Raw genomic sequence first — 25,528 nt, 5'->3', positions numbered from 1 at the left:
CGCCCACAGCCCGTGTGGATGTACTTTTCCGTTCGTGTCTGGCATTCCCAGAAAACACTAACTTCATTATTGATTTGTGCTCATTTGTCATTTTTATAACCTGGCCAGCACTTCTCCTGAAGGCCGTGACTAATTCCACTTCCCCAGGCTGGAAGGGGCGAGAGCCTTTAACTCTTTCGGGACGGGCTGTGCCCAGGGGCTCCCCAGTCGCAGGGCACCGATGGAGCCCCCTGGGTGCCGGGCAGGGCAGCGGCTCAGCGCTGGGGTTCGCACCCTCCCATCCCTTTCTCCTGCCTGGAGCAGAAAGGCAGATAGTCCGGGAGCTGAGATGGAGCTGAGTGATGCTGGCTGCTGGTAGGAGAGAGCTCAGGGGAAAAATGGACTTTCCACCCATTATGCCAAAACAAAGCGTCTCCCGCCCAGCTGGAGGGGTGCTGCACGCCCACGCCGCCCCCGGCCAGCGGGCAGAGCCAAGGGGAGGGCAGGTTTGCCTGCCAGCACTGGTGAGCATCCAGCCTCCAATGTGCACCCATGGGGCTGGCAAACCAAGCCAGCCACGTGTCCTTCCAGCACCCTGAGGGCCACAAGGACCTCCCTGGCCAAACTGTCCCTTCTGGCCAGCAGACCCTATGCCAGCACGCTCTGCCCTTCTTCAGGACCTGCAAAGCCCTGGAGAAACTGATGCCAAGGAGAGGAACCACCCGGTTGCACCTCCAAGCTAACCCCCGGTCCCCCACCCCACAGCAGGCAGCAGAGGGTACCCAAGCCATGCCTGCAACTGCTCCCCACGCAGCCCCAGCCATGCTCAATGGAGAGGTTATCCTCAACAGGGCATGAGGACCACCTCCTTGAGATGCTCATGCATCCTCAGGTGACTTCTCATCAAAAGAAAAACCAGCAGCAGGACTTGGTCTTGGCCTTGGCACACTCTGCTCCTTGGGGTCCAGCAAACCGAGGGAGCAACAGTAACTCCTAAGTGACTCTCATAAATGTCTACATACAAATGAAACTCCAAATATTTCGGGCAGGTTGCAATAATGCCTGTCCATGGCAATGGGGAGAATATGCCATGATGTGGGGGGACACCTGGATACCTGCCATCCCACTGGAGAAACCAGTGACCATCACATTCCAGGGGAAAAACCCCAAGTGCTGGCAGGCTGATGGGACCAGGTCTCCTTCCCTCCTTCCAGGCACTTCCCAGAAAAGTGTCAGGATCAAACTCCCAGAGGAGAAGGTCCATTGAGTTTAACGCAGCAGATGCTGTTTCCAAGGGGTGAGATACGGGGGAGTACCAAACATGACATCTGCAATTATGGAAAAGCCAGATAAAGAAAATCAAATCTCATGCTTCAGGGCATGGGCTGATGGGTACAAGGGTCAGGAAGGAATTTCCCTCCACTTACACAGCAGTGCACAATTGGGTCAGTGCATTACCGGGTGGCACAAGTCCTCGATTGTTTTCCCCTTTCCTTTTCGAAGCCCTGCGATCTCGCCATTGTCAGATGAGCTGTGTCTGAGGAAGCAGTGGCTTAACCTGGTGTGGCAGAGCCGATGCTTCTCCCATCACCCGCCTCGCTGTGATGGGACTAGGATCAGCATCCCTAGTCCCAGCTGAAAAATCGCATGAGGACCTCGCTCAAAGCCGGTCCATTTGCCTTGCTGCTCTGGCACTGGTCTGCAGCGCTGCCTGCCCCCTCTCAGCCTTAATTACTTCTACTACAACGATCTAAATTATAATAAAAACTCCTCTGAGTAAGGACCTTTTCTTCTCCCATGTTTGTAAAGCGCTGTGCACACCTCTGGCATTATTTAAATAATAAGCAGTAGTAATAAAACCTGCAATGTTGGCTTAGAAAATAACTGCACTTGGAAAAGGGGCCGAATGGAGAGAAGCAAGCAAAGAGCACTGATGGTTTTGTTAACAGAGGTCGGGAAGTGTTTGCGGTAACAGTGGTTGCTCTCACTTTATGCCACGTCCAGCATCCTTTCTCTTCCTTAAGCAACTTCTCTGTGCTAAAACTTGCTTAGCTGGGAGGATCTAACCACAGGGAAGAGGCTTGAGTTTCAAATTAAAACAAAGCGAACAAACAAATGCAAAGATGGTCTGCAACATGTGTCTATCTGCACTCGACCCTTGCTAAGCCAGGCTTTGCCAAACCGCATGCTTCATAATCCCGACAAACAGTTATTGGTCTTTTCCCACTGCCAAGCAGCTATTTAGCAGCGATTCTCTGTCACCAAGGGTGGCATTTTTAAACATCCTCTGTACCGGTCTTATTCTATGCCTGCTGCAGCCAGCAGCTTGCCATCAACCCCACAAGACCACACTTTGCAAACCTTATCAAATAGGGTTGATTGGGGTTTTTATCAAACAAGACCTATGATTAGTGCAATCTGAAGTATTACATTAATTAACACTGACACTGTCTGATGACACAAATGCACCTGACTCTACAGTTTGGGGAGCCTATAGCTCCATGGGTCAGACAGCCAGGCTGGGGCATGGCATCGCTGCCCTCCTGCACCCAGGAACCCACGGGTGAGCCCAGCACCCACGTCAGGACCCTGAGCACCCAGCCAGCATCACCCACCCGACTCTGCTACCTCGCCATCACGCTGATTTGGAGTTTAGTGCAAGAGGAGTTGTCCCAGAAAGGTGTAAATCAACCGGAGGCAGCCAGAGGGTGGGTGTCAAGCTCCGAACCCCACCACTATCCAGCAAACCTCACATCCACGCCGGCACATCCACGGGGCAGAGAGAGTCATGTCTGCACAGCCTCTGGGATCTGGCCCCGGGTTGTCAAGGGGAAGGTGGAATCAAAGGTATGAAAATGTACTGAATGGGAACTGGCATGCCCAGACTTGGTCCCTACAATCCAGAAGCTGAGCCAAGAAAAGAAAGCAAGCACAGACGGCTGGGATGGGGTAACGGGAGTTTCAGCATTGCAAACATGTTGCAGACAAGTGGGAGAATAATCTTCAGGGGAATGTTTGAAGGAGCTTGTGGTGGCTTGCTTGGGAAAAGAAAAAAAAATAAAAGAGAAATGGAAACAAAAGAAAGAAGAGAAGAAAAAAGCAGCTCTGGAGGCAGCTGGGTGCTGTGGTCGGGCGCTGCGAGGGCTGCGTGTGGCAGCATCCCCCAGCAGCACGGAGAGTGCTTCCTCCCTGCCGTGCGCTGGCGGGGCTGGGCACGGTGGCCAAGACTCGGAAAACAAAATCGAAGGAAGCGGTGGACAAGGCCAGGAGCCAAGCAGAGGCTGTTGGGCGTAGGGAAGCGCACGGCACCGGGGATCAGCGCAGGAGGACAGCACAGGGCTGAGGACCATCCTGCTGGGGGGCTGGCACATGGTGATGGGGAGAGGACAGGGCTGCGCTGGGGCTTCTGGGCTGCTCTTTGAGCTGATTCCTGTCCTTAGCATTATTTTTTGCCCTGAGGTCTGATATTTCAGTTGCCTGCGTGCCTCAGTTTCCCCTGCAGGTGACAGAGACACGAAGCCTTGCCTGCCCACATCCACCTCCCCGTCCCTTGACTCGGCAAACCCGCAGGCATGCCTGAACCCACCGCAATGCAGCGCTCCCACCGAGCCAGGCAGCTGTGGCCACTACGGAGAGGACCCTCGCCGAGATGCCCTCCTCCATCAAACACCCCTCTTGCACCACCGATGCCATCATGTCCCCGAGCCCAAGCAAAAGCAGAGAGGAGGAAACAGCCCCTTCCCCTGCGGCCCCATCCAGGATGGTCCCCAGCTGGCGGAGCAGCTCAGACCAAGCTGGGAACAACATCAACCGTGCTGGGAACAAAGCAGTGGTTGTATCACGGTCACTGGGAGAGCTGGGAGGGGAGTTTCTTTTTTAAGTAGAAAAGCTTGGGGGGGTTGTTTTTTCTTTTTTTTCCTGTGGGTTTGCTTTTTCCCTTGTTAACCAAAAATGTCAACGAAATCAAGACCGTTCCCAGAAAAAGGACTGAAACTGACGAATTAATTTCATGTTTGGGGGGAAGGGGAGAAATAACAATGGAAAGTCTCAAAAGATCCCATGTCGACAGTTTTTTTTAAAAAAAAACAAGTTATGTATTGAAACAAATTCTTGTTTCTGATCCTCTGCAGTGACATGAAACTCTCTGCAAAGGCTGAAATCAAACCAAAATGTTCCAAGCAGCCCTTTCTGGGTCTCTGGGCTGTGTGGGAGCATGATGCTCCTGACTCAGAAACACTTTCAAAGCCCCAGGGTCTCCCACCAGAAAGTCATCCCCCTATCAAGCTCCTGTCCTCTTTATCCTTTGCTTTCTCCTTCTTGCACGGAGAAAAAGCCAGGTATGAGCAAGGAGGGCAGCTCCGTGCCCCGGCCTCTCTGCTCTACCCTGCTCCACCGACCCATCCAGCCGGCAGCTTGCATGCCACGCCAAGGAAAAGCCGGAGAAAACTTCATTCAACCCATCAAATACTTTCCCCTGGGCTCCCAAGGGCTGTGGATGTACCCTTGGGAGAAGGGTTGGTTCACCACCCAAAGCCTGTGGGTGTGGAAGAGGTGACACATGTCCCAGTAAGGCCACCTCAGGGGCAGAACCTGGCTCCAGGACCCCAGGTCTAAGTGAACAACTTCACCCAAACCATGCTCTGACACAGTGCAGTCTTGGGGGACATCAGAAGGTGACACTGAGCTCCAGAAGATTAAAAAAATCCCCCAAAAGAGAACGAAGAACTACTGGCTGAGTCGTTGAGTCAAGGTTGCACCGTTGCAAAGAGGTGTCCAGGGTCAGCCTGGGAGGATTTGGCTCCATAGCTCCAACCAGCATCGTAGAAATGGTGTTTTCCTTCATTCCCCACCACCTCTCCTCCTCCAACCCCGGGTTCCTGCCACAGCCTCAGATCTGCCATTGCCACAAGCCTTGCCTCAGTCTGCTTCAAATTACCGTAACAATGCTGGGCCCCAAGTGGACATGTAAAATGTCTCAAGTTTATTGTAATTGTAAGCCATCCCTAAAACTGCAGAGACATTGCTAGAATATTTCTTCCTCCTTTTAAGACCCTCCGACGACTCCAAGCCAGCAAGAGGGACGTGAGGACAGGCGGGAGAAGGAGCTGACTGGAGCCAGCTGCCTTTGCACGGGGCTTGCACGGCTGCGCTGGCCGGGCTGGGGCATGGGAAGGGGCAGCGGGGCTCCCCGAGGTGGTGCTGGGACGGGGTAATGTCCCCTGGGACACAGGGATGGCTGGGGCCGAGCGGCTGCCGAACCCGTGCCCCGTCTCCTGCTTCGAGGAGGGAAACAACACGGGGCAGAAGTGCTTTTGCTGGGAGTGGGACCACCGTGCATGGCTGAAAGCCCGTGAGCACCAGCCCCTTGCTGCCTGGCAGCTCCCTGCGTGGAGGCAGCTTGTCCTGGGTGCTGCACGCTGGCATCTGTGCCACCCGCAGCCGTGCCACCCACAGCTGTGCCACCAGCAGCCATGCCACCCGCCGCCATGCCACCCGCCGCCATGCCACCAGCAGCTGTGCCACCAGCAGCTGTGCCACCAGCAGCCGTGACACCAGCAGCCATGCCACCCACAGCAGTGACACCAGCAGCCGTGCCACCAGCAGCTGTGCCACCAGCAGCCGTGCCACCCACAGCCATGCCACCAGCAGCTGTGCCACCCACAGCTGTGCCACCAGCAGCCGTGCCACCAGCAGCCGTAACACCAGCAGTCCTGACACCAGCAGTCGTGACACCCACAGCCATGACACCAGCAGCTGTGACACCAACAGCCGTGCCACCCACAGCTGTGCCACCAGCAGCCACGCCACCAGCAGCCGCGCCACCAGGCAGGCACTGAGCCTCTGCCTGGAGCCCGCGTTAACGCTGTCACACAAATCGCACCTGTGAAACTGTTACAAGAATTAATTGATCATATAAGTACAGTAATTGGAACTTGCAAAGCATAGATAATTACCTTTTATTAGTTCCTGTAGATAATCCATTATGCACTGATTAGGCCTAAGTAAGGATCTTGTAGTCCTAGTTTGATTAATGGCAGATTATGGATATAAAACTCAAACGGGAATAGATAACTTATTCTTTTCTTTCATGCCTTAGGAGTACATCACCCTGTGAGTTATGGTCAGAAGCTTCCCAGGTGCCTGATTTGTCCCTGGGGAAAGTCAGGCACAGCTGAGATTCCCACCTGACCCAACCGTGGTCCCTCTCCCGTGGCCGGTACCAGCTCCCGATGCTCCCCAGTGGCTCCAGAGCCCCCAGCTCAAACCTCAGCAACGTGCCTGCTCGCCAACAGCCCCGTGTCACGCAAGGCCTGACCAGCTCCCTAACCTGTTTTTAGCTCAGAACAACTTGCCATCATCCCTCTCAACCCAAAGCAGCGAAACCTCTCCCAAGCATCTCGCCCCCCAGCTCGGATGCGCTCATTTCCATGGATGCTCAGACCATATATTTATTTTCTGCGACTCTCTGCCTGAGACAGAATATCAATAATTATTTTCCGCTTGCAATCGTCTGACTGCCGAATGCCATCTGTGGGGCAGGGGATGCTGCTCCTACGTTTACAGATGGCCAGCCCCCATGCCGGGCTCGGTGGGACTGTCCCTGCATCAGAGTCACCGTGTCCCCTGCGAGAGGGATCTGCCTGCAGCACGGGGGGTTCTGCTCCACTCACCATCACTCTCACGCCCTGTTTGCAGAGCAAGGAGCACAGGAGCAGGATGGGGGTAACCGGACAAAATCTGCCTGCAGGCTAAAGGAAGCTTTATTTAAGAGGAATAAATAAAAAATAAGACTGTGATTATCTCGGGCCACTCTCCAGCTGCCACCCAGAGACAGAACGGGGGAGGCATTTTTCAAGTGAATAAACAAAACTGAGCGGATGTGACACGCCGAGGCACAGGGACAGATTCCTCCTTTCTTCCTGGCCAGATAACCCCCTTATCAGCACGGCGGAGGGGATTAGGAAGGAGTGGAGGAAAGGGGGGAAAACAGCAAATGTGGGCAAGGGGAGAAAAAATACCCATCAGAGAAGCTGGCCGGAGGGAGCCCAGGAGCAAGGAGGCTGCGTTCAGCGCCAGGCTATTCATCCTGCACGCTCCGGACTGCCAGGGCTGGGGATGAATGAGATTTACTGCCCATTAAAATAAAGCCCTTTCTGTAGTTTATAAACAATGTTGCCGCTCAGTGGGAGGTTGGACATTTTAGTTCATTAAGCAGCAAATAATCTCTGTCACTTTTTATTTTTAAGTTTATTTACATGGAGGGTCGGGTTTTTTTACCCCTTCCTCCTCCTCCTCCTGCCCAGCCCCCCACCCCCCCCCCCCCCCCGCCAGCAGCAAAAGTGCGTGTGTGCACGCAGCCGAAATGCTGCTCCGCACCGTGAGCTGGCTCCTCCTGTGGCCGTTGGCCAAGCCACTAAAATAATCCTGTTTATGCATCAAAAATGGTCCTTACAGTAAAAAGAAAGTTATTTCTGCCTAAAACCCAGGCGTGGGTGAATGGTGTGCCAGAGCAGCACTGCTGGGGGCACAGGCAGAGACTCAGCACCCGTCCTGGGACCAGGCGGCAGAACTGAGCCCTGGGGTAAGTCGGAGACATCAGCAGTGACTGCCAGGTCCCTGCATGGTCTGGGACACCAAAAGGGACAAGGACAGGGCTGCCAGCAGCAAAAGAGACCCCCGTGCTGGGCAGCCCGGAGTGTGGCACATGGAGATGCCCAGTGGGAATGCAAACTGGACCACTCGCTCAAGGTTCCTGGTTCAGAGCAGAAGACCTTTCCCTTGGCATTACAGTAATAGGCACATCTGCCTAGAAATGCCACCCCTGCCCGGGAGCCTTTGCTTGTGCAGGGAGATAGAGAGGGCAACACCTCGCAGGGGCGGAGGTGGCGTGCAAGGAACTGCAGGAGGGTGCACGGGGTGACACAGCTCCAGCAAAATCCTGGTGGCACCTCCAGCTGCGCGTGGCTGCAAGCGCTGGCCCCTTTCCAGCAGCTGGCAGAGGCAGCGGGAGATGCTGCCGGCCAGCGCTCCCCAGCCCCTGGCTCCGCACCAACGCGCTGCCAGCAAACTCCTCTCTGGCAGCGGAGGGAAACCTGCGCATCAGGCAGGATGCTGCCGGGGCTGTGGATGCTCTACCAGAAAAACACCCCGGGATGGCACCGTGGCACAGCCCAGAGCCTCGGCGGGGCGTTGTGGTCCCCTCTCCACCTCCAGCACCACGCGAGGCTGGGAGGGAACAAGGACATCTGGGAGGGTCAACACTCGAGCTAGTAAAGATGCTGTGATGGTCTTCTGCAAGGGGATGTGAACTCCCTTCTCAGCTAACTGTACCTTGGGCCATGGATACCCCCTGAACCCTGCTCCCACTGCAGTGCTAAGCAGCTCCTGCATCCTCCCCCGCTTCCTCCGGCACAGCCCACCACGCTTGGCTAAACCCCACCATGACTCAGCCCCAGCACCACTGCAGCTCCCTGGTGGGCAGAAGAAATCCCTCCTCATGTTATCTAGATCCTAAAGCACTTGAGCAGACGGCAAATGTGCAAGCCATTATATCATTCACTCACTATCAAAAGCTCACACAGAGGCACTTAATTACAGCCCCGGAAGCGCAGGCTTCCTTAATAAATCAAAGAAATAAAGTCAGGGATGATGCACTGAACAGAGGGGGTGGGGTGGGGGGAATAAAGAGCTTACAGTTTCCCACTGTGTGTCCCCTTTAGATAACAGATGCTCTCTTCTTAACCTCTCACTTCATCAGATCAGCTCCAGCTGTGTTTGGATCAAGTGCGCAGGCTGGCCCGTGTCCAGGCTGCCTGCTTCCCTGCTCCGGTGCCAGCTCCGTCCCTCCAGCTCGAGGGCTGGCTGCGCCGGGGTGGCAGGGAGGAGGGGAGCCCCCACCGAGCCAGGCCTGTTTCATTAAGCATATTTTACTCTATTCCTTCTTCTAGTGACCTAAACTCCTTCCTAAGAGCATCTCTGAGACTCTCAAAGAGGGCTGAACACCGGTCCCATCGGCACCCTGCAGCCATCCCTAGCCACGCTTCTGGGAAAAGCAGCGACGTCGCGGGAGCGATGCACGGGTATCACTCATTTCCCCTCGCAGCCCCATGAGCAGCCCACACCAGTGTAACATCCAGGAGACACCACTGTTAGTAAACAGCTTCCAAAGGCTACACTGATAGCTTCACGTCATCTTGGCCATAAATCACGGGAGAAGCCCCCCGGGACACCCCCCGCTCCCTGCCTCAGCACGCACCACCCACCTCCCTGTTTATTTGTAAGTGTCACCTCCTCCCTCCCGCTGGCGCGCAGCCCGCTGCAGGAGCGCGGTGATGAATGGGGCTGCAACAGCGTTAAAAGGAGATTCCTCACCGCAGAGCCTCGCCAGCCTCGGCCGGGGCTAGGAGTGAGCAGCCCCCCATGCTGGGCTCCCCCCCGCCTGGAGCCGCTGCACCTGCACCCACCACCCCATGCGCTGGCATGTACCCCCGCGGGAAAAGCGATGCCGGAGGGCTGGCAGAGCCCAGGTCCCCTTACCCGCCTGCAAACGTGCCTCGCAGCCCAAGGACCTTAGCGGAGATAAAGCCTTTGAGAAATCCCACTGCTCCTAATCCCCCAACAGCACAAAAATAATGAAGCATTATCTCATCAGGCCTTAACCCAGTAATTACCCAGGGGATGGCTTAATAAGGAAGGGACACCCACCTGCCAAATACAGCCTAAGCCTGCCTCCTGTCCGGTTACACAACACAAGGCTGGGCACAGCGGTAGCAGCGTCCTGCAGCCCCCCCGGACCGAGCCAGGCAGGGGAAGGGGAGCAGGAGCAGCCCCGTCCCCACACCGGAGGGGCTGAGGGAGCCCAGGTGCCCAGGAGACCCAACCACTTCCCCAGAGCCGGGGTCGTCACTGCCCCCAACATCCTCCTGGACCTAGCCAGGAGGAGGCAAGCCCTGCCACCAGGAAAAGCTGTCTGCCTCCAAACTCCCCAGAAGAGCCCCAAATCTCAGCTGGCGCAGTGGCTCGGCGGAGGGAAGCACCTGCTCGCAGGGTCTCCGTGCCGCCCTCCCCTCGCCAGCTCGGCTGGTGCTGTGCCACCTCCTCCCCGCACCCCACATCCTTCCTGCCAGCAGCCGATGCTCCAGCCGTGATGCCTGGATGGCTGGGAGAGGGGACAGCAGCCGGGAAGGCTCAGAGATGGGGTTAAACCCCCTCCCGGCAGCCTGACCTGCGGGTGCTGGGGGATGTTTCTAGCCCATCCTGCAAGACAGCTGTCTCCTCACCGCAACAGCCCAAATCACGAGCAACTTGGGCAAATCTTCGCCAGGGCTCTGAGTCAGACCACATGCCCTGCTCGGTTAACGGAGCTGGAGTGTGAAAAGTGAGCCGGCTGGAGGAGAGCGCTTGGGTTACAGCTCGGAGCAGCCGCTGCAGGGCTCTGACAGCTCCTGGCTGCTCCCCGGGCAGCGATATCTCCAGATCTTTTACAAATAAATATCATTGCTCATTATCTCAGCATTAAAGTTACATGCTGGGCGAGATGGGTACTGAGCTTTCCCTCGCTAATCTAAAACGGATGCCAGCGTTTCTATTATTAATCTCCCAGGCCGTGGGCTCCCTCCCCCTCCGCCGCTGCCAGCTCTGCCACTGCCACCCCCTGTCCCCACGGGAGGAGAGGGGACAGCGGAGCAGTTCCACAGCCCCTCTGTGCTTGTTCACACATGGCCCGGTGGCTTTGCTCCCTGGTTGAGCTGTGCTGCTCCTGGGGGGGGGAGGGTAAAGCCTCCCCCGACGCCAGGGCCGGGTGTTTCCAGAGGTTTGATTTTGCTGAACCCATTTCCACACGCAGCCGCAGTGAAGACGAGCCAGTGGCAGGCAGTGTTCCTCCCCGGTGGTTCCTCCCTCCACAGCACCCCTGGGTGCAAGCACGCACAGAGCCAGGAGCATCTCAGGGGGCTCCTGTCAAGCCTCCAGACCAAAAAGGCCGGTGCCTGCAGACCAGCGACCTGCTGAGTGAGGGCTGCCAGCCCCAGGGAAGATCTCTGCAAAAAACCTCCCTGCACCAGCAAGATGAGACCAGAAGTTCCTGGTGCTTGTGTCCACCCCAAGCTAGAGCTGCCCAAGAGCAGCATGCTCACCCCAGCATCCCAATGTGCCGCAGACCGGCTGCCGGGAGTACGTGCCTTGCAAGGAACGGCGTGGGTTTGACTCGCACACCCTGCCGCATCCCAGGCTCCCGCTCCAGCGTGGCGTGGGGCTGAGCCACTGCAGGATGTGGCCTGGCTGGGCAGAGCCGAGCGCTGCCCTGCTGCCCACACACAGCAGCATCTCCAGCAGCCGCTTCCTCCGAAGCCAGAAGATACTGAGTCACCGGCACTGAGCTGCCCAGCTCATCCTCTCACTCCCTGCAGCTGGACTTACCGCCGGCACATTTGCAACACAGGGCCCACAGCATCTGCAGGAGCAGCAGCAGCAGCAGCAGCGTCAGGACAGGGATGGATGCGCAGCCGCCAGCCCCCAGCCTACCCCGGGATAAACGCAGTGCTTCCCACAGCCCAGCAGCAATCCACGGTGCACTTTATCTCTAGGCGGCTTTAATTGCGGAGATGGGTATCGCAATTAGATGTTGGCTCACTAAGAGCAACCAGAAAGCGGTGGAAACACTGATCACCGGGGCTGGTTGAAGACAAGCTGAGGCCGCTGCGGAGCAAGGAGGAGAGAGCCAAACCCCAGGAGATGGCCTTGTCCCCGCTGCCTACAACACACAGTAGCCCCAATGCCCAGACAAACTCTGCTGGATATTGGTCTTATATACAGAAAGTCCTCCGAAGTCCCAATACAGAAACTTTCCCCTCCCCACATCACACACAGAAGAACCAGGGAGAAACCGAAGCAGATTTCCCATTTGCCCGGGAGGTGTGGGCCAGCCTTGTGGGGGCACATGGGGTTAGTGCCTGGGACACCCACCCAGTCCCAGCTCCAAGCACCATGAAATCACCCACCAGAGCCCCGAGACACGCCGAGGTGATGGCACCCATCACCCTCCCATCCCAGGCCAGCTCCCCTCCCCTCCCTTTGCTTCTCTTTTTTAAGAAAACAATTAAACTGTGTCTTTTTTTCTATACCAACGCTGTCTGCAGGGTTGCTGCATCCTCCCTGGCTCCTAACCCCCCCTTATCACATGTTACCCATGAGAGGGGGGCGACCCCAGCCCCCAGCCAGATTCCCGCAGTCCCCACAGGATGAGGGTGCCTTGTGCCAGACATTCCCTTGCCAAGGGGGGATGTTTGCCTGTGTCCCCTGCCTGTGTCCCCTGACTTCAGGCAGCCCGTGTAGGGAAATGAACGCAGATTTCGACATCCTTTGGTTCATCAGCTGCTTGTTTCAACATCCCCACAGTAAAGCCTCAAAAAAAGCACACCCTGTCACTCCCTCACAATCTTCCTTCTGCTAACTAGGCTTTATCCAGAAGCCTATTTGTCACCTCCAAATAAATATTTATTAACCAAACTGCAGGTGTCTGGGGCTTCCCACCTCCTCTGCTTTCAGCTGTGCTGACACCAGAGCTCTGCGGAGCGCCCAGATGTCGGCTGGTAACAGCTCCAGGAGCGTTTCTGCTGCCTCCTTTGAGCCTGGCATTCAAATAACTTCTCAAATCTTCCCACTAACCTCAGCGGGAACACCCTGGTTAAGGGACATCTCAGTACAAGCAGATGCAGGGGTGGTGGATGAAAAAGCGGGGTGGGAGGAAGCCTTCCTTGGGCTTTTCCTTTCGGTAAAGTCATGGACTTGCAAGGAATGCAAAGCCCAAATCCAAGGGTCAGTCCCACAGGACAGACCCTCCCCAGCCCTGCCACTGCAGGTGTGGAATAAAGACTTTCAGGGTAAAATCTGCTCCTTTGTGCCAAATGCAGAGATTCTTGGTGTCCTCTGCCTCCCCGGCGGCAAAGCTCCTTGGAGGGAAAGACTCCCAGCACTGGAGCACTTTCCTCCAGCTCACGGGCTTAAAGAAATGTCTACAAGCCACCAGCATGTTGGACTTTTGGGCTTTGGAAATGGAACCCCAGGTCCCAGGCTCCAAAGCTGCACAGGAGATGAGGGGGACACAGCCCCTCGTGCATAGCTGGGGGGATCCATCCCTAAGAGAAGCCCATCCAGGAGAGCCAGGCCAGGGCAGACCACAGATGTGCTCCTGTGCACCTGGTGGAGGAAGACATGGATGAAGATGGAGCAGCAAGAGGTGCAAAAGGAGGTGCAGCCAACACCTTCTCAAAGTCCCAGGACCTCCAAGAGCACCTGTGGTTTAAATATGGGGGCAAGCCCTGCACCCCAACATGGCGCCAAATTTGTAAGAATTGGGAAAGGAAAGGCAGAAATAGCTGCAAATGGTGCTGGTTCCCCCAGCAGTGACCTGTGAGAGCCCAGAGCCCAGCCCACAGCCCTGCAGGAGGGGATCCGACAGCCCCATCCCAGCCTGCCACAGGGGAGAAGAGCCTCGCCGGAGCGGACGGGCACGCTGGCACGGCTGGCCAGTATTTCCTGCCAACGAGCCCGGGCCAGCAGCAGCCAGGGTGGTGCAGAGCCAGCCAGATGTGTGCAGGCTCTGTACGATGGGAAAGCAGCCCAGCGTGGGGCTGCAAGGTGATGCTGTTGCTGGATAAGGCCCCACAGACCAGGAAAAAAGCTGCACAGTGCAGGGCTGCACCCCTGCAACGAGCCACTGCAGCTGCTTTGCTCCCTGGAGCACCACATCCACCCAGCACCAAAGCAAGAAAAAAATGAAGCCGAGGAGAGCAAAAGGGAGAGGTGAGGGAGGGTGGGGTGCATACTGCAGATGGCTCCAGCCCAAGGAAAATGCCCTGGAATTCATATAAAACCTGCAGGATTTAATTATCAGCTTGCTTTATGGGGCAGGGCTGTGCCAGCAGCCTGCCCCTCTCCCCCGGTTCCCCCTTTCACCAGGCTGGATGTTGCCTCCCAGTGCCGCCGGCTGGGGCTGGGGCTGCAAAGGGAGCCAGAGAGACACCAACAGCTTAGGGAGCCAGAGAGACACCAACAGCTTGCAAAACCCTCAGTATTCCCCCGGCCAGACTCTGCCTCACTGGGACAGGAGGACCAAGGTTAATTTTAATTTTAGGGCATTTGATTTTCATCGAGTCTCTGGGCAAAGCCCAATGTCCCTGGTTAAACCAACAGAGCTGTATTCGCCCATTTGGGCTCTATTTGCCCATTGACTTGGCAAGCAGGTACCAGGACCCTCATTCAGCAGGAGGGCTGGGACCCCAGGCTCACTTTTCTGCTTCTGCTCAGGTCTGCCGCCCAGTTTCCTGGGGGCTATGCCCACCCCCCGTTGCTGGGAGCGCACAGCCGGCCAGCCCTGTGCCCACCTGGGCAGGCGGCACTTCGACCCGTGTTGCGGAGAGGATGGGGAAGGGGCCGTGTGCCAGTCAGGCAACACGCCACCCAGTTCTGCAGCCCAATAAAGTAAGAGCCACTGCTGTGATAGTTCATCACGGAGCAATGGTGGGATAGATTAAAAAAATACTTTTGCAAAGAGAGTTTCCTTGTCCTGCCTGCTCCGTGGTGGTACGAGACCAATGATGGGTTCCCTGGCTGCCCTCCCCATCCCATCTCACCCTCCCTGGCAACACAGAAATGGCGAGGGGATGGAAGAAGGAAGAAGAGAAGAAAGTCCGAAACAGACTAGCTGCAGCACAGGACGGTTCAACCACGGGAATGGAAACCTTTCCAACCCGCATCCCTGGGCATCCCCGAGCCCCAGCCAAAGGCCAACAGTAGCCACAAGAAAAGTGAAAGTAAGAACCTGAGGTTTAGTGCTCCACTGCAATGGGAGAGATGGTCACGCCAAGGCCATGGTGGCAGAAAGGGCACAGGGCTCCCTGTTCCTCCTGGGAACAGCCCAAGGCCACCTCGCCTCCCTCGAGACACAAAGCAAAGGGATTTAGGCACCTTGAATGTTCTCGGGGACACCACTGAGCTCCTCTCCAGCACAGCCTCCCACCCAGGGTGATGATAAATCTGAGATTGGGAAACACTCAGATGCTGCCACAGACACGGGGAGTGTTTTAACAGCCTGGCCTCTCCCCCTCCATCCCCTGTCACCACTGTCACCGCGCCCCCTTCCATCCCTCCCACCCCTTTCGAATTAGCAGCCATCGACCTCCTCCCCCTGTGGAGCTGACATTAATCCGGCGATGTTTGTTTAACAACAGCTCCCATTGATCTGTAGCCTGATCCCCCAAGTCAATACAGGCTTTCGCCGGGGTCTGGAGTGCAGGATCTGGCCCCGAAGTGGCCTGTCAAGCTAAAACGGCTGCGCCGGCTGATAGGATCAGATGCTGTCAGTGCTGCTCTGGGACCCATTAGCTTTAATTAGCTGATGATGCTGTAGAGGCCACATAAAACAATGAAGGGGATTGATCCCTCGTGTAACACTATTGACAGTGGAGCTGCATCTGGGATCAGTTTGGTGCCGGATGCATCTGTAGGGTCTATAAAAGCAAGGCCTGTTTTCTTTTTCTTTTCTTTTTTTTTTTTTTTTTTTTCTCTCCTTTAATTTAAAAATCCCATAATGGTAAGCCTGCCAGTTTAAAAGCAAGAACAAAAAAAAAGAAAAAAGTCAAAAGTCAACTGCAGGGAGCCCTCTGTGATTCCCGTTGACCGGAATGTTAGGGCACATTTAACCACTTCCACCATCCCTCCCTGCTAAATACCCACACGCCGATCATTAAGGCACGCAAGCCTGCTTCCAGGTCACTGTCATTACCCCCGTTTTAAAAACAAGACACCAGGTTTCTCCCTGTCCTTTGCTCTGAAGGGCACATCAGTCCCCAAACCACCTGCTTTCTGCAAAGCTCCCTCCCTCTGCGAAGTGTCCCCCACCACACCTGCAGAGAGGGGCCAGGGTGCCGCAAGGAACACGCTGCGCCCAAGGAGGGAACCCCAAAATACTGGGATGCTGCAGGGAGCTCTTTCATTTTCATCACACCTGCTGCAATCATCCAGCTGAGCATCTCCACATGCCCCCCCCATGTGGTGGGCATTTCCTCTGGGGGACTGAGACTTTGATAGCCCGGTGCCTTTATGCCCTAGGTACCCCGTTACATACAAAGAAATCCCAGAGAGAGAAACCCACAGTCATTAGGAGGAAGCTCATCCACGGCACCGGGAGCACCTCCCCAGACACCCTCCAGCAGCACCAGGGAATCACGCAGGTTTCTCCCCGCCAAGCTCCCTTCTTTAACTCCCAGCACTCGGCAGACGCAGCACCACATCCCTACCGCATTGCAGCCCAGGGATGCCGCTTTTGCCAGCCCAGAAATAGGGCCAGGAGCCAAAAACTCCCCTGAGCCGGCAGGGAGTCCCCGCAAAGCATGCAAAGAGGAGGATTTACATCGCATCTCCCCCCACCGCCTCCCAGCAGGCAGCAGAGCTGAGGACCACAGCAGAGCATCCCTGCCCACAGCAGCTCCTGTGAACAACCCTTGGGGTTCCCTGGAGCCATCTCTCCCTGCCATCCCCACGGCAGCTATAAAAGCTCCCTGAAAACACCCCAAAAAGGGGAGGCAGAGAAAACCGAGCCCCGAGGAAGGCAGCTAAAGCCTGAGTGCAGCAGCAGGCAGGGCGGCGGGAGCGAGCACGCCGAGGGGGGAGCACATGCCAGCCGCCCGGCTCTGACGGCTGACACCCTGGCGTAACACTTTCCAGATGTGGCTGCAGGAAGACAGAAGCAGAGCTGTTCCCTGCTGAGGAAGCTGGAAACGGTCGGAGATAATGTGGAATTCCTGAACGGGAGCCAGCGCCGGCCGGGGCCGGGGTGCAGGGACAGCCAGGGAGAGGCAGTGTGCCGGGGCCGATACAAAACTTCTCTCTCTTTTGTGTGTGTGTGTGTGTGTGTGTTTTATTTCGGGAACTCTGCATGTAAAAGCCCTTAATTTATACGCTGTGTGGGTTGACGGCTGTACCCAACAAATGGAACATTTTCTCCATACCCTTGTGTGTGTGATAAACAGCCGCTGAGGAGAGGCAGGGAACAGAGCCTTTTTCTTCGCTGTGATAAATACAGTCCCAGCAACTCCGAGTTTCTTGGCTTGGTGAATATTATTTTTTCCTCCTCCTCGAAGGGGGAGGCCTCAGCCCCCTCACCAGGTACCCTGCACAGCACCAGGAAGGCGAGCCGGGGCGGTGGGCACTGCAACCTCTTCCTCCTGGAGCAGCGCTGAAGCTGATGTAGTCCCTGTTTGCAAACACGGCTAGCAGAGGCGGCGAGGCCAACAGCAGCAGGGAGCAGACCCTGCCCCACACCAGGCACGTATGGGCACCCATCTGCTCCCATTCTGCTGCAGCAACCTCCCTAGGGCGCTACAGGGAGGCCCCCTGTGCAAGGTGATACAGGACCCACCCGGGTGCCTGGGTGCTACAGGTGTGCAGGTATGCACACACAGGTGTGCAGGGTGATACAGGAGGCATCACCTTGTGTGCCCACCTCTCAGCTCCCGGGATGCTCAGTGAGGAGCTGCAGGTGTTGCCATATCGCAGGTTTTGGAAAGGGTGTTGCTTCAACAAAGGAGGGAGGGAGCAATGCGGGGATTTAAAAGACATGTAGATGTGGCACTTATGGATGTGGTTTAGTGGTGGATTTGGCAGTGTTCGGTTAAAAGTTAGACCTGATGATCTTAAAGGTCTTTGCCAACCTAAATGATTCTGTGATTGCTGCAGAGATCCCCATGCACCATCGCCCAGAGCAGGAACCCCAAGAGTGCGGGCGAGGAGCAGAGGATGACGGGGTACGCAGCTTCAGCAAACCCCCCAACCTTCAGAGAGACATCCCAATTCTGCTGGGCAACCTGGGACAATGCACTCAGCCCCTCCAGCGAGCCCACCCACCAAACTGCCCCTGCTGCCCCAGCCCCACCAGCGGCACAGCCACCACCCCAAAGCTCGCAGGGTAGCAGGTCACAGCGCCGGCAGCTCGCCAGCAACAGCCCACCAGGCCACGCCAACAAATGGCTTTATGGTCCTCCACCACCCTGTCACCCAGCGAGCTGGGGTACAGACCACCCAGAGACACCCCTGGCAGCATAAAGTTTATCACTGTATATCTATTATGCAATGGATATAAATATCTACATTATACCTATGCACACACATAGCGTAACATGACATACATTCATCTGTGGTAAAATAAAATGCAAAGTTATATGGGGTGCCCTGTGCAATGGGGGTAACACCCCCAGCACGCTGAGCCACCCCAGCCACAACAAACCCGGGAAGCCACCGAGTAGGAGCAGGAGCAGGAGCAGGAGCAGGAGCAGGAGCAGGAGCAGGAGCACCCGCACAGCCACTCATCCCCGCAGGATCTGCAGCACAGAGCCGCTTCCCCCACCACCACTGTATTTGCACAGCCGGTCCTGATGGGAACCCAGTTAAAGTGGTGATAATGGACTTGCAGCAGGTTCAAACGGATGTTTGCTGCGAGCAAAAATAAAGATCCAAAGCCAGAGATAAGACCAAAGTCGGGAAATTTGCCTCCGAGTCAGCCATGCCCCAGCATACCAGTGCTCGCATGCAAAAAAACAACCAAAATCACGGTCAGTTTTGCAAAACAAAGCCCTGGCTTGGCAGCAGTGAACAAGTGTGGTGGTGCCTGGTGTACCCCAAGCTGGCTGCCATGTTCACCAGGACAGACACTGTGCACATTCCCTTGGTGCACCAGGGTATGCTGGCCCCCAATAGCCAAAATCTGCCTCTTGGTACCTGCTGGGGACCCGCCGAGGCCACCGCAGCCAGCACACAGGCACCCAAGCCAAAGTCTCAGCTGGCAAAACAAAACTCAGCTCATTTTCCTCCTACAACCCAGGAGGGTGATGGCGCTGGGGCGCAGGCGCGATGGCACCCACGGCCACGCTGAGCCGCTCCCTCGGGGCCACCTGCACCCATTCTGTGCCCAAACTCCGGCCAGTCTCTGGGTGAAACGAACTTCAAGAGAGCTGAAGCCCAGGACAAGAAAACTGGCCTTTCATCCAAAATCAGTGGTTTTTTCCCCATTTCTGGATATCTGAAAAACAGCGTTTCCCGTGGTATTTCAGCACCCTCTTTTCTCAGACAGAGCCATCTAAGAACAGCTTCTAGGGCCATCGATGGGCTTTGGTGCAGGCCCAAGAGGAGCACAACCACAGGGAACCAGGAGCATTCTGGAGCATCCCCCTGGGGTTCGGCTCAGCTGACATGTGGGGTGTAAACGTGGCTGGCGCAGGCATGGGTGACGCAGGGCAGAGACCTCAGCAGCAAAGCGCCGACGAGTTCATCTGGGGGCCCGACAAATGCCCCCATGTTGGCAGCCCACAGAACCCGGGGTATCCCAAACGGGCTGATGGCTACTCTCATTTGTAATCCAGCTGATGGGGAGTTCAGGCATCCATCAGTCCAGCAGCTTGGTATACTAAATGTTTCCCAAAAAAGGGGGTGTCGCTTCAGGCAGTGTGTGGGAAGGCACAAACGTGCCACACGCTTTGGGTGCAGCACTGGGGAGACCTTGGTGTTGCTGTTTTGCCACCCGTTTCCTTCTGGCATTGCTAATATTCCCTGGGCATCTGCGGGAATGGGATGGTTCAAGGCACCATGAAGAGGTTGGGGCACACTTCAGCTCCGGGGATGCTTCGGGGTCCTTCCAGACAAGCAGCTGGCGGTGCTGTGATCCAAAACCCCTCCAGTGACACCTGGGTGATGGCTGAGGGGTCTCCTGTATGCTCCGAGAGGACGGGTGTTTCTGCAGCATGACCCCAGGTGATGCCCAGCCTGGCTCCCGTTGTGGCAGAAACTCAGGATGGCACAGGCTAAAGAAGGCAAATCTCCCAGAATGGCCCCTTGATGACCATGCTGGGGCTGCAGCTTTCACCGCAGTTGGTAACACCAAAACACCTCCCAGGAGCCCTTTGGAGAGCTGGAGCCAAGCCGGTGGGGAGAAGCAGCCTGGGAACAGGGACCAGCTCCTGCCAGTCAGCCTTGCCCTTCCCACCCTGTGCATCCAGGGATCTTCACATCCACAGCTACAACCCTGCCCCGTGCACGGATCCAGCACCCTGCTCTCCGTCACCGTCAGGTGCAGCAGCAGCCCCCCCAGGGTAAGCAGCACCCACTGCTGAGACCTCCCCAGCTGCTCTGGAGACACCCAACCCGTACGTATTTTCCCCACTAGTTAAATCTTTATTTCCTTAAGGGACAGGTCACCAGGAATGGCTGCTCCTTGGTGGGCAGCTCCGGCACTGCTACCCCCTGCAGCAGCGGTTGCTCCCCCAACCCTCCTCTTCTCCCCCTCCCAGCGATTTTCTCGCTCTGCATGGGGAAGCAGGCGGGTGGGCAGGGAGGGGGATGCTAATGAGCAGTGCCACCGGCAGAGGTTACCATTAATGATTTTCCCAACAGATCACACCACTCCCCTTTTAACCTCTGTTAGCGAGCCGAAGTCCTTGAATTATACAGCCGAGTGCACCCACCCCACCTCCCTCCGGCTCTGCCCATAAAACCCCTCACCCTGGCCGAGCCCCCCGTGCCCCAGCAGCCTCCCACGGGAACAACCGCCCAGCCTCGTACCCCAGCCACCACCGCTGGCATCCCGAGATGTCAAAAGGCAGCAAAGCTGATGCTGATGGGCATGAAGGTCAGCGGAGAGGGAAGGTCGTCTCCAGCAGTGGAGCCAGCCGCCCTGCGGGCAGCAGCGACCGCCACGTGCCCGCTCCCTGAGCCCTGCCTGCGCCGGGGCATCCCTTCCCCAAGTCTGTCCGGGGGGTTTGTTTGAGCAGAGCTCAAATAAACCTTGTAAATGCATCGCTGTGAGAACAGGAGGGAAAAGCAAACCCATGTCTATATTTACCCTGAACAGCACTGCTGGTACCTCCAGGTCCCACCGCTTGCCTTCCCTGCTGTCATTTCCACTGCAAAAGCCAAAAAGGCTGGTTGGCTCCTGCTCTCCCACCTCTCTCCAGGGCAAGTCTGGGCTCTGGCAAGCTCTCAGTGCAATGGGAGGAACTGGGATGGTTTGACACAGCGGGCTGTGATTCAGAATGACTTGGTGCATGGGGATGCACCCAGCATGGGCAGCAACCCTTCCAGCCAGCCACAGTCATCCCATTCCTGTTCCACTGCCGGGGGAAACTGAGGCACGGAGGGACCCTACCAGGGCTGAACACCCATTGCCAGAGACCGCCCCACGTTACAGCACTGCCCTTTTCCTCCCACTGCAAACCCACCCCTGGGTGGCTGCAGCTGCTGCCCTTCGCAGCACCAGCCGGCACTGCAGAGCCCAGCGAGGACAGCCGTGCCCCTCGGCGCTGCCCCCTGCCCAGCTGCGGACAGGTCACTGCTGTGCTTCTCTCCTTTGCTTTCCCACTTGTTTCTGCCCGCAGTCTGCACAGAGAAGGTGCAACCCTCATGCACGCCTTGCAGTCCGCAACCCCGCCTGCCTGGCTGCGTGCGTGCACACACACGTGCAAAAAAGCCGCCTGTAATCTCCCTTACATCTGCCGTACCCAGCTCATCCTCACGTGAGCCACCCACCAAACACAAGAGGAGTAATGCAAATTCACTGCCCCGGCTCCCCACCACGGTCCCCACACAGCAAAGCTTGGGGTGCACACATGTTCCCAGGGGACACAGCTCCTTCTCAGCCCAGCTCTGTGACCCAAGGGCCACATGTCAGCCATGGAGTTTGCAAAGAAGGAAAAGCTGTGGCCAAAATGGACGTGGCTGGATGGTGGAAAGGAAAACCACCCGTCCAGGGACACAGGGATGAGACGCACGGAGGGACGGGAAGGAGCTCACATCCTGAGTGGGCTAGGCACCATAAGCCCCAGCCTTGATGCTCTGCCCTTCCACCTTCCCACCTTTAAATGGAGGGCTCACTCTTTCCCCTGTGACCCAGGAGCAAGACACAGCCCTTGAGGAGAAGCGCAAACCCACCGCGTGTCCCATCCGTCCTCCAACACCTCCTCCCAGCCGGCACGTGAGCGACGGGGGCTCCAGCCGAGCGGCTGTCGCTTGTGATTTGTGGCGTTAATATTTCAGGGGCGGGAAGCGGAGGGGTGACAAGGGCTGGGGGGAGCCAGCTCTTGGAAGTCAACTAGCAGGGTTATAGCTGAAGGCAAAGCAATAACACTGATGGATCTGACGACCTGGGGTGGCAGAGGCTGGAGGAGAAGGAAAGGAGAGAAGAAAGCGGGCGAGGATGGGTGGCAAACAGCATAAATACATTCTTCCTTTACATGAGGTTGCTGTGAGCTTGTTCCAGCCTTTTCATCAGCTAGCCCTATCCTGCACCAGAGAGGGAACAGCACGTCATCCCAGGAGGGGACCAGGGCTGGCAGGAGAGCCAGGCAGCAATGGGATGCTGCTCCGGACGGGCTGGGCTGGACCCCCTGCACTGGGAGCGCTGCCCTGCCAGCCGCCCTGCTGCCGGAGGGTGCCAGCGGCCACCAAAGCTGCACTGATCCATGCCACACGCCTACGGGCAGCTTTTCCTGAGCCGCTTCTTGCTGCTGGGGGACGCCGTGGCTCAGCCAGCCCACTGCCCCCAGCCCCGATAATGCCCCAACAGCCACAGCCCCCTGCAACTCGGCAGTGGACGGGCTCGACAGCCGGAGCCCTTTTTAAGACCTGCACACTTGAGAGGCTTAACGACAAGAATATCTTGATTATCCGCACCCAGAGCCCTCAAGCAGCCCCTGCTGCTCTCGAGCAGCTTAAAGGATGGGAATTACCAGCGGGGGTACCCGAGCCCCCTCCATGGCATCCTCCAGCTCCCACAGCCAGCTGTGCCTCTCCTTCCAAGGGGCAATAAATATCCATATAACCCCCCCAATTGCCACCCCGGTCTCCTCCCCGGCACTTTTCACACCTTCCATCAGCAGCGAGGCATGCGTGACTTGCAACAGGCCACAGCCAGAGCCGCGGCGGCGCGGAGACGGTAACATTTTGCTGGGAAAAGGGCAATTTAATTATCCTGTCTTCTGTTTCGTGACAACAGAGGAACGTGCTGCTCAGACACAGAAAGTGCCATGGAGGCAAACAGCAATCCTGCCTGGCACTTCCCGGAGCTGGGTCCTCGCTTCCCGGCTTTCCGCCGGCGGCAAGGAGGGGCTGGGAAAGGCGAGCACACAGAAACCACAGGGTTAAAGCAAAGCCCCAAACCTCCAAGTTTTTCAATAGTCCCAAGAAGCAGGAAAAATGTTTTTGTTGTCCAGCTGCAATGCTTCTTCCGAGCTCAAAGCAAGCGCCGTGTCTCATCTGGGGGCTGTTTGGCCGGTGTGGGTCTGTTTTTACAAGGAAAAAGGGTTGTTTTGAAGTGGAAGGTTGATCAGAAAAGGAAGAAGTATTCAAAATACTGCAGCCCTCTTTTGGGAGATCAAACTATTCACTGAATCCAGCCAGACTTCACAAACCATGTCTGACCTTCCAAAGCACCACTTACCAGGAAATTTGCTATTAAAATATATTCAATAGCATAAAATATATTTAAATCCACCCTTTAACTCAGCTCTGCCCGCGGACCAGGGGTGGAGGCAGGTGCGTGGCGCCTGTCCCGCTGGGTGGGTTGCGGCAGGGACCCCGCAGCGAGGCAGAGGCAGCGCTGGCCCTGCTCCGTGCCACAGGGGATGGGGACAGGGGATGCTGCCGGGAGCAGCTCCAGTACCACGAGGCGGGAGGAGGGTGCTGGGGATGCTGGTCCTGCCTGGCTGAAGCCCTGCAGTGGCCTGCTGGGCTCGGTGCTCAGGCAGCGTGTGTGCCGCGGCGTTTGTTGTGACAGCAGCTCCATTAGCACCCAGGAGCCAAGCTGCCTTCTCAAGGACCTGGAGAAGCCAAGCTGCCTTCCCAAGGACCTGGCACAGACACCCTAATTAGTACGTTAATGAAACTGGTTGGCCTGGAGAGACCAGGTGCAAGGGGATGGAGGGGGAGCTGGAGTGTCAGGCAGGACGATGGCAGCCCGAGAGCCAGGGTGGCTGCACCGAGGGACAGCCTGAGCGCCCGGCTCAGAGGCAGGGTAGGAGGATGGAGAGCAGCAGGAGAGCCCGGCTGCGGCACGGCACAGCTCCTCGGGCTGAGCAAGGTCCATCCAACTCCCCAGGCACCTCTGCTGCTTGCAGGGCGAGCACTGCAAGCAGAGTAAATAAGCGTGAGAGGCAAGAAAAGAGACTTTCCAGATAGGAAAATCCCAGGAGGGGAGAGAAGGAGAAAACAGATTGGTGTGGGGCACACAAATGGGGCAGGTGTTGTGCCGGCTCAGTCGGGGAGCGCTGCCTCGGTCCCCGGGCACTGCTGCAGCCACCCGAAATCCCCAGCACAAGGAGTTCCCACACCCCTGGGTAAATGCAGGGACAATCCCAGCGATGAGCTGGTGTGTCCTGCGCCACGGGAAAATGACCTGGCAGCCTGACTTACAAACAGGTGACAAAGCAGCCAGCTTTCTGCCCACCCAGGAGAGCTGGTGGTGGCATCCTGGGGACACCAGTCCTGCTTCCCTGCCAACAGGCTGTGTACCGCAGAGCCTCAGTGATGCAGGAGAGCCCCGGGAGCTTTCCTCCAGGGTCCCCTTTAGAAACAATTTGTGCTCTCATGGGCCCTCCCTATTTAATTTCCAGTCCCTTCCCCACATCCAGGAGCAGCACACACTGAGGCTCCCAGCCCCGCAGCTGCACGCAGCCCCTCGCTGCAGGTCAGGAGTGAGAACAGACTGCAGAGCTGCTTCGGAAGGACCCGATGCAAGAGAGGAGACCCTACAGCTAATGCTACCAGGCTGGGTGAGAAAAGGAATTTCTCTCCTCGGAGAGATCTGTTCCCCAGTACCGGTTGGGGAGCAGCCAGAGCTCTGCTTTCTGCAGCACCAGCCAGCCTTGCATCAGCTCAGCTCCCTTTCCTGCAAGCAATGAGTCACGAAGAGCTCGCAGGGCTGCGCCATCCCAGAAGCAGGCAGGCAGCAGCCGCGGCGCCCGGCATCGCCGCCCGGTGAAGGACGGGTTAAGCTGGCCCTGTGCTGCCCTGTCTCCAGGCAGGTGCTCAGCCAGGCAGGATGGGTGCCGCTGGGCAGGTCGGACCCCGGTGCCCCCAGAACCAGGCTGGCTTGTGCACAAGCTTACGTTAACCGGCTCTGATGGCTGCTGCCGAACGGCCGCCGCGGGGAAAGCCCGGCTGGGCACACCTGCCCCTCGCCACAGTAGGGGGCCGTGGGGGTACCGGCCCTGCGAGGCCACTGCTCGGGTGACCGCTGCCTGACCCCCCTGTGCTGGCTTGGGGTCAAAGTGACCGAACACCTGAGCAGGGCTGGTGGTGGCCAGAGGGGCTGGCAATGCACTGGCCACATGCTTCACCTGCTCACTGCGCTACGCTGAAGCTGGGGGGGGAACCCCAGCCCTCCCCAGCCCCCTGACAGCCCCAGCATCACTGGGGCCATCCCACTGGCAGCCCGAAGCAGACTCCCTCCACACCGCAAAACCCCACTGCTCCACCTCCTCTCTCGGCAATTTGCACATGGGTTTTA

General features: G+C 57.1%; 1 protein-coding gene across 4 annotated transcripts in view; it reads right to left on the bottom strand.

Annotated features, from left to right (window-relative positions):
* RXRA (retinoid X receptor alpha) overlaps positions 1–25,528 on the bottom strand; it is a 119,178-nt gene that overhangs the window by 60,045 nt on the left and 33,605 nt on the right. Inside the window, exon 1 of one of the 4 annotated variants that reach the window (XM_027809359.2) lies at positions 9,517–9,576. The exons of the other annotated variants lie outside the window; for them this stretch is intronic. The gene's annotated coding sequence lies outside the window, so the exon portion shown is untranslated. Of the gene's footprint in view, positions 1–9,516; positions 9,577–25,528 lie in introns of those variants that run through there. 4 annotated transcript variants of the gene reach the window in all.

Source organism: Falco cherrug, chromosome 9 (genome assembly GCF_023634085.1).
Source record: "Falco cherrug isolate bFalChe1 chromosome 9, bFalChe1.pri, whole genome shotgun sequence".
In the NCBI taxonomy this organism is placed as follows: Eukaryota; Metazoa; Chordata; class Aves; order Falconiformes; family Falconidae; genus Falco; species Falco cherrug.
This window is presented reverse-complemented; position numbering and strand designations above follow the sequence as displayed.